Below are 8,870 nucleotides of genomic sequence, written 5' to 3' on the forward strand. Positions count from 1 at the left end.
CCTCCGATCCTGACCCTGCAGAAGGACACCCTGACAACTGTGGCTTGCTTTCCTTTCCATTTTAAAGCCAAATTCCATTTTCTTTTCATTCCACTCTTCTTCCGTTCCAGCCTCTTCCTTCTTCTACTTCCCCAGGGGGTACCCAAGTGCAGCTGTGGGCACTCGCTGGTGCTGGTGACCGGGTGGCACCGAGAGGTCTCCAGGCACACCAGGAACATCCACGCCACTGATTCACCACGCTGCTGTGCGAATGCCACTGGCACCTTCCTCTCTCTGTGCCTCTGCTGATACCCAGCATTTCTACTTCTGCCTTCGGTTCTTGGTCTCACTTTCATTCAAATGACTTTTCCCCTTTAATAACACCACCCAGAACTTCACCAGGCGTGACTCAGCCCCGGGTTGGTTCCTGGGCTGGTTTCCTCTCTGTGCTGCACCAGAGGAAGCAGATATCCGCTCTCGCAGGCTGAGATCAGATCGGCCCCAGCACGTTTCTGGTGGCTGGGGGCCCTCAGGACTCCACAGGCTTCACACCGGTGGCCTCAGAGAGGTCTGGGCTGGCCTTTCTCCTGTGCCTGGGACTGACCTGCTTTTGCCCGCTTTCCAGCCCTCCAGGCTGTGTCCAGGCTGTTTGCCCGTGTCTCTGCCCTCTCCCCTGCCCTCCTCACCTCGGGGGGTTCCCAACACCTCCATCCTTACACCATGTCCAGAGTCGCATGGTTTCTGCTCCGCAGCTCCTTCTCTGCAGTCACCGTGCCAGGTGACAGCTCTCCTTGTTATAGTCTCTGCTCTGAGCAGCCACCTCATATTACCCAAAGATTTTGTGATTTTACCAATGTTGTTTCCCTGACACCTGGCTGCCTCACCGTTTCTGGTGACGCCAGTTGGAAGTGCACAGGGACGGGCCTAATCAGCATGTGCCCATAAAACCACCCAAGGAAGAGAGGTTATACATTTGCTAGGTTCGTTTAATGACGTTTTTTAAAGAAAACTGTGTGTTTTACTAAGAAGGGACAAGGTTGGTAAAGCAATGCAATGAATGATGCACTTTAAATACTGGGAGGGGGGGAAATATAAAATACAATCAACATTTTGTTTAATGGCTGAGGCTCAGAGGGTTTTTACTGGCACTTTACCCCAGAGCTGGAGCTGTTGCTCTTTCCTAATAGTATCAGCACTGGAAAGAACATTATGGAATCATGTTTTATAACCAAATGGGAAGTAAGGGGTTTTTTTTCTTGCCTTGTGAGAATTCGCAAACTTTATGTTGAGGCTTTCTTGGACTTTCCAGTGAGGTCACTTGTGGTGGAAGGCAAGGGAATAAAAACATAAAAGCTGGGTTAAAAATAAATAAACTGAGGAAAGCAACCTTTGAAAACACGGAGATACAAAGAGATAAAGAATTAAAAAAAAATATTCACTGTTACCAAAGCTGAACTGGTTTTATTTATTTATGTTTTAACCTTGGTCAGAATTTTAAAACAAGGTCTTTGTGATTGTTCTTAGCTTGTGTCATCACTTCAAAGTAGTATGTTAGAAAATGAGTTCGTGGCCAGAAAATGCCCAACAGGTGCAGGGGATTTCCAGTGCATGTCAAGCCAGCAGTGCAGAAGGGTTGTAAAAAGGTAGCTTCACCCTAAAAAACCACAACCCATTTACCACCAAAATCTCTTTCTGAAATCTCTCAAAACGCAAACGTTGACCGCCACTGTTTTGCCCAAAGAGATCAAAAGCTTGGACATGGTGTATTCATCCTGAAATACATGGGGAAAAAACCTGCAGACCAAGAATTATTCATGATCCCTTCTCCAACATTTAACAAATGACCTCAAGATATGAGAAAATATCTTTCTCCTGCCAATTAGCTGCTGCTGCTGGAGAATTTGTGATCAGAAAAAGATAATTTTCTGAATCCTTCTTGAGTGTTCATTCAGTTCTTGTTGGTAAGGAGACAATGGCTCTTCCCCTCCTGGCACTCAGAAACAGTCCAATTGTTCTTTCTGCTTGTAGAAAGTCTGAGCTGTGCAGGCGTCTCACCGGGTTGCAGTACCTTAGTACCTTCTTGTGCTGTGATGTAACTGGTTTTTACAGCTCATGCCCCAGCAGACGATGGCAAGGCCAAAAAATAGCATAGGAAGGCAGTCTGACTTCTCTCACTAGTGGCCCACACTGCGGTCCCTGCTCTGCACCGCTCCTGCAACGGGACCATGATGTGCAGCCTGGTCCACCCGCTCCGCAGGTGGGGGCCGGGAGGGTGGGCAACACCCAGGGACCCTTCCTGGAGCCAAGCAGTTCTTCGCAGGCAGAGAACACGAGGAAAAACATTGCATCATTTGGGACTTTTGAGTTTTCGAAGAACTTCTCCAGCGTTCAGTAAGGAGAGGATTTTAAACAGAGCACTTGTTCTCGCAGTCGAAGTTCTTTATGAAGGAAAAGTAGTGTACGGTGGGTTGTGAGCAAGCATGAAGACCTGCAAACTCCTATAAATGGATTTTGCTGAATGAATTGGTGTTCTATAATGAACGCATGCCCGTAAGGGTAAATTAAGTCAATACCTGTGCTTATGGCTCGGATGGAAAGATAATATGCCCAGAAGGAATCAGAACTTACCCCATCTGGTCCTTATTATCACTATCCAGCCGTATAAACATCACCTGGCTTGCACAGCCACATGCAGTCTGCACAACACTCCTAACCTGTTGACATATTAAAGAGGAACTATGGATTTCCCAGAAGCCCATATCACTTCCTTGACAACGGTGCAAGGACTTAAATATATATGCAACATATCCTGCTATCTCCCCCCTTCATCTGCAGACAGGATCGTGAAGGCTGAGCAGAACCGTTTTCTGCATCCAGCTTTGCTTTTGCTGGCAAAGGCTTCCTGTTCCTTCCAGGTGAAGAGAAATCATGCAGTAAGGAGAAAATTAGCTGCCTTCTCTCAAAAAACTTTATTAGTTTATAAAAACATAGGCAGGCAGTTCCTCCCTGCCCACCTATAATGCAGCTTCCTTCAGCCTGCGCATTAAACACTGCCCTTTGGCTGCTCCACTTTGTATATACTACAGTCCTTATTAAATAACATTTGACTGAAAAGGATCTGGAAAATCAAATAGAGTTTACAACTAGTTGATAGAGATAGAGGAAGCTGCATAAAGATAAGTGCTTTCATGTTTCAATAGCAACAAGAAGACCTATAAAAATAAGCATCAGTGTACAATGTCATTTCCTTGAAGTATAAACCGCTGGTCCTGTCTTCTACAAGTCTGGAACTTGTATGTCAATAAAAGCTATTCACAAACCACTTATTTACCACTGGCACCTTAGCAAAAGCTTTACCTTGCAGTGGTTTCCGATGAAGACTCCTTAGTCACTTGCAGTTTTGTAAATTTTTTCACTATTAATATTTTTTGTAACTATGTTGGTTTACAGGCCAGTTTTCCTCTAAGACTGTCATTAGCAGCTGATTTTAGAAGTGGGTCTTAAATCTGTGTAAGTTTTTACAAACTCTACCTTGCTGAATCTTTCAGACTGACGTTCCCCGGGGTTTTCGGGAAAGTGGTCAGTTTTTCATAATTTCAGCAGAAATGGTTTACTTAGGGACAAGTGAAAATCATACGTTTCCCATTAAGATTTTTGTTTGGGCTTGAGGTGGGGATGAGCTGGCGCTGGGAGGACGGCAGGCTCTCCGGTGGTTTTTATGCTGGATCTTGTGGGAACAGAAAATTGACATTTTCTGCATAGGTGAGCTCACCATCCGGACAATCTGGGTTTGGGAATTGGTTTTGCGAGGGTGCTTGTGCGTCACTTCTGTATACACGCGTTCGCAAAGCTAAACACTGCTAACGCTTTCATTAAAAAACCCTTACAAATCTCTAACTCGAATTAATTTATTTTGGAGCTAAAATAAAAGTTAGTGTCTGCTAATCTAATATATACCAGCAAAAAACTTTCTGTCTTGTGTGGCTATAGAGTGAAAGTCCTCAGACAGGGAAATTAGTTATTATATTTAAACACATTTAAACCCTCCCGTAACACACTTTATAGAACTTTCCTTCCTCTTTAAATAACAGTACTTCTCTATGTTGTAGCAACACTAAACCTTGCAAATTACCCCAAATTCTGCAAGAACTTGGGTTTTTAGACTCCTTAACTCTTGGAGTCAGCAAACAGTTATGAAATTTTTGCTTTTCCTTAAAAATAGCCTAGTCCTAATGGCTGCAAGATATGTCTGCTGCTGTGAAGTCTGCGTGCCTTAAGCTGTCAGAGGCTGCAAAATAACTCCATCATCCCCATACTTGCATTAGGAAACTTTGTGATGTCTGAGATAGTTTTAGGCGATGGGGGGAGGCAGGCCTGACTCCCGGTTTTGCAGCATTTCATCACTGGCCAGACCGATTTCCCCATTCCCAGCTCCTCACTTCCACCTGCGTTTTGTGAATGGCACCACATTTCCCCTATATTAAGGGTTGTCCTCCCTCTTCACACTGTGCTTGGGGATTTCTGAACATCTGTCCACCCTCACCTGGGCACTATCTCCCTCCCCTTCCCTGTCGCTTTTCCAAGCGCTGGTTTTGGAGGGCAAGGAGAGCCGTTGCCCCAAACTCTCAGCTTTGGCCAGGGGGTCTCTCTCACTGGGATGAGTTTGGGAGTGATGCCAGCATGTGGCCCCCAGCAATGGTGCTGTGCTGTGGCGGTCACAGCAGCCCCAGAGGCTGTTCATGTCATGGGATGCGCAGCGTTAAAGAAGAAATGGGTTTTATAGAGAAACAGTGGGGGTTTGTTCCCTTATGCTGGGGATGTTTCGCACATGTTTAGGATGTTTAGGGCCACGAAGATGATCAGAGGGCTGGAGCACCTCTCCTGTGAGGACAGGTGGAGAGAGCTGGGGTTGTTCAGCCTGGAGAAGAGAAGGCTCCAGGGAGACCTTATAGCAGCCTTCCAGCACCTGAAGGGGGCCTACAAGAAAGCTGGGGAGGGGCTGTTTGCAAGGGCATGTAGCGACAGGACGAGGGGCAATGGTTTTAAACTAGAGCAGGGTAGGTTTAGATTAGACATTAGGAAGAAGTTCTTTACAATGAGGGTGGTGAGACACTGGAACAGGTTGCCCAGAGAGGTGGTGGAGGCCCCATCCCTGGAGACATTCAAGGCCAGGCTGGATGAGGCTCTGAGCAACCTGATCTAGTTGAAGATGTCCCTGCTTACTGCAGGGGGGTTGGACTAGATGGCCTTTAAATGTCCCTTCCGACCCACCACATTCTATGATTCTATGATTCTATGATCCTCGGGAGTGACCAGGGCATCGCGCCATGGCGATGTCTGACCAGCTGCCGAGGCCGGCCCCGGCACACCAAAGGCGGCAGCAAACGCTGCAGCAGCCCGGCCAAGCGGCTCCCCCCGTACCCCCCGGCCGCATCCCGGCGCGGGTCGGCGCTGCCCGCCGCGGCCGTCGGCAGGTGGCAGCGCATCCTCTGCCTTCGGGAGACGCTCCGCCCGCACCTCCCCGCCTCCGCCCCGGCCATCGAGCCGCCCCTCAGGGCAAGGGGGGTGCGGGGGGAGATGCCGCCCCGCCCTAACGAGCCGCGGTGGCCGGGGGATGGCTTGGCTGCGGCTGGTTTTCTTCCAGGTGTGAGCGCAGGGTCTGGGCAGGGAGGGGAGGCACCGAGAATACACGGCTGGCCAAAGGCAGGAGTGTTTAATGTGCTGTCTGAAACGGGCCGAGGGAGATAAGTGACATATCCGATAGCATTTATGGACAAAGAGCCCCACACAGCAGCCACCCTCCTTTTTATTAGCTGCATTTGCATGGCAGGAGACAGGCAGCGTTGGCTAAAGAACACACCAGGAGACAGGGATCTCCTGGAGCCCACAGGTTTTCTGTTAATTTGATATGCGACCTTGGGTGAGTTATTTAAACTTCATATGCTAGCTCCTGGCTGAGTTACTCTGAGCACACTGGGTAGTCCCACCAGCATGGGTAGCCTCCCACCCATGCGAGCCCGAAGGCCATGGCATGTGGCGAGCTGGGGTTCCTCAAGGCTGTCTGCCACAGGAGCTCACTGGGATGGCCCCCACAAAACCAGCTTGACCAGTTCTGCAACACTTGGGGGTAGGTTTCTTCACTCATGCCTTCTCTTACCCTCTTTCTCTCCAAGAAAGTGGCCAGGGCAGCAACGTGGAAGTTTTTCCGTGCTGAATAATTGGGGCTTTATGGGAAGTACAAAAAGTCCTGCAGCTATGGAATAATTTGACTGAATCATAAGAGTTTATCATTAAAAAAAGAGGGTTGTTTTTTTTTCCTTTCCTTTTCCCATTCTAATGGTACATTTCTTCATATGGATTTAGTTTATCCATATCTAAGCCCTCTTGGAAACCTGATATATGGTTGGCTTCAATGAAACCATGAGGCAGCAAGTTCCAGAGATAATGTGATATAAAAGCTCCTTTCTTTTGTTCATTTAAAAATTATCCTTAAATGTGTAACTTTTCCGTTTCATTGAGTTACACAGTTCCAGTGTTTCCCGTTGCTCTTTCTCTCCCGCTGTCATCATTTTCATTTCCTGTCTTTCAGCTCCCACTATCTTTGCATCACTTCTTGTGAAAGATTGACCAGAACTGAACAAGTTATTCTTGTCAGGGTAGACTTAGGACTTATCAAAGGTTTTCAAACACTTTTTCATTGACTTTTAGTGAGCTATGACTATTTGTAGTATACAAGGTTTCAAACTGTGAATATCACGACGTTTTCATCAGTCTTGGGGAAAAATGCCAAACCCCTTGAAGTCAAAGGACGCTCTGCCAGTAGCACAAAGAAGTTTGTGTCAGGCTTTATGGGTGCAATTCCGCTCACAGCTGAATGTAGGTGTCTTAGTTTGCGAGACGAAGCCCTTCCATGTCTATGCTGCAGATTAAGAGGCAGATTTAAGAAGGACCATAAGCACCATAAGCATGTCATGACACTGCAGTCACTATTGCGCTGTGAAGTGAGAATAGCCAGAGCTGTAGCAAGGGCAGGTTGACAGCCATCAAGTGCAGCAAATACGTGACTTCATCCCTCTTTGCCACATACAGTGGAAGTTCAAGTCCTGCTGTCATCGTGCTCCGTGAAGGGTGTCGACACCTGCCTTTAAAGAGCTGGCACGACTCGCAGACGCAGGGTGACCACTGCAGATGGTGGCTTGAAGGCTCAGCTCTGCGTAGCGTGGAGGGGCAGCGTCAATCAGCACTGGAAAATTGGCACAGAAGATTTTTCTGACCTGGGGGGATCCAGCTTAGCAGTGTACTTGGTCTGGACAAGTGCAGGTGTCTAGACTTCGCGCTGCCCCCTTAGGAGTTCTGCTGGATATAAGAATAATCTGGCATGTTTTTAAGGGGAGAAAATGACCAAGGCAAAGCTGTTCCTTCGACTAAAGGGTATGAGAGGAGACACTTTTATAGCCATCAGAGTAATCCTAAACAAATCCTGAAACATAAATGGGAGTCGTTTTAGCATATTTCCTGTAATTTGTAATATTTATTTTGATATACGTTCAGGAAGTTTATGTAATATTTTTCATGCATGAGCTATTTTTGGCAAAATATAGAGATCTTCACATGCGTAAAAATTTGCTATTATGATTGGCTAAGCTTTAATAAATGATTTGTAATAGCAAATATTGGCCATGTGTTTGGAACGAGGATGTGCCAGGACCAAATTACCCAGTGCTCCAGCATGGAAATATCTGCTTATTGCAGATGACCTGACCTCAGCTGGCCTTTGTGTGACCGCTGCAGAAATCGGTCTGACCTGTGGCCCTGCTTTCTACCCAGAAAGCTTTTGCAGACTATACAAGATGGCAGATTTAGGGGTCAGATTCCTCGCGTATACCTTGTCTTTTATCCCATGTCTGTCATTTTCCTGTGGCTATGCAAAAGCGTTGTATTCTGGCTTTGAATATTCTTTGCGCAATGTGAAAGACACTGGCAAACATATAATATCAGTGAAAATCCTTTCATTAAACAAAGTAATTCTGAATTATGGCCTGTGTCTGAATCCAGCTTGTTATGTCCACTAGCAAGAGTGATTCACTTCTGCAATTAATTGAAAATAGTGCAGGAAAAAAAAAAAAGCTCGAATTAGGTAAGAAACATTTAGAAATGGGAGTTACTGTGGTACCTTCTTGTGTACCCATGAGAAAGCAGCACCCTGTGTTAACTACACGTGAGTGAGAATTGCTTTGTATTAAGTGCATGCTTTCCCAAAGATGAAACTTTTCAAGTGAAAATGAAGCTGAGATGGTTTTATTAAAATGTGAAAGAAGGCATTACAATGCTTGATGTCCTCAATCTGCTGGGTGCCCTTCCTGCATGGGTCCTGCTCACCTCCTCAGTGGCTCTGCCTGGGAGGAAGAGATGTCCCTTCCTCCCCACCTGGGGTCTGGGGCTCCCAGGCTTTGGTAGATCACTGGCTGCTCTTTGCTCAAGCGATGTCCTGCTGGCCACCGCCTGTCTCAGCGCTGGTTACCCAGCCCCTGGGCAGCCGCAGATATCACTCACATCACCTATGTTCTTCATACACCAGAGTCTCCTGACTGATTTTCTTGGCCCACAAAATGGAGAGGAAGGGTGTGAACCCTGTGTGTGAGATGTGGGGCACACTCAGCTGCAGACCCCACGGGGAGGCTTCTGCCAGCGAGCGCACACCTCTGTGCCAGCCCCGGCCCTGGCAGGGCTTTCTCCTTCAGGGACGTGTTTGAAATCTTGGCTGGCTTGAATGAAAGGATTTGCTGTCTTGCTGCAAGAAGGTGTCACCTGCAGAAGGTCCCCTTGGCCATAGCTGCTGAGCCCAGCGAGTGTGCTGTGCGTTAGCCAGTGCCCACACAACGCCAGGCCAT

The sequence above is a fragment of the Chroicocephalus ridibundus genome, chromosome 2 (assembly GCF_963924245.1).
Source record: "Chroicocephalus ridibundus chromosome 2, bChrRid1.1, whole genome shotgun sequence".
Taxonomy (NCBI): Eukaryota; Metazoa; Chordata; class Aves; order Charadriiformes; family Laridae; genus Chroicocephalus; species Chroicocephalus ridibundus.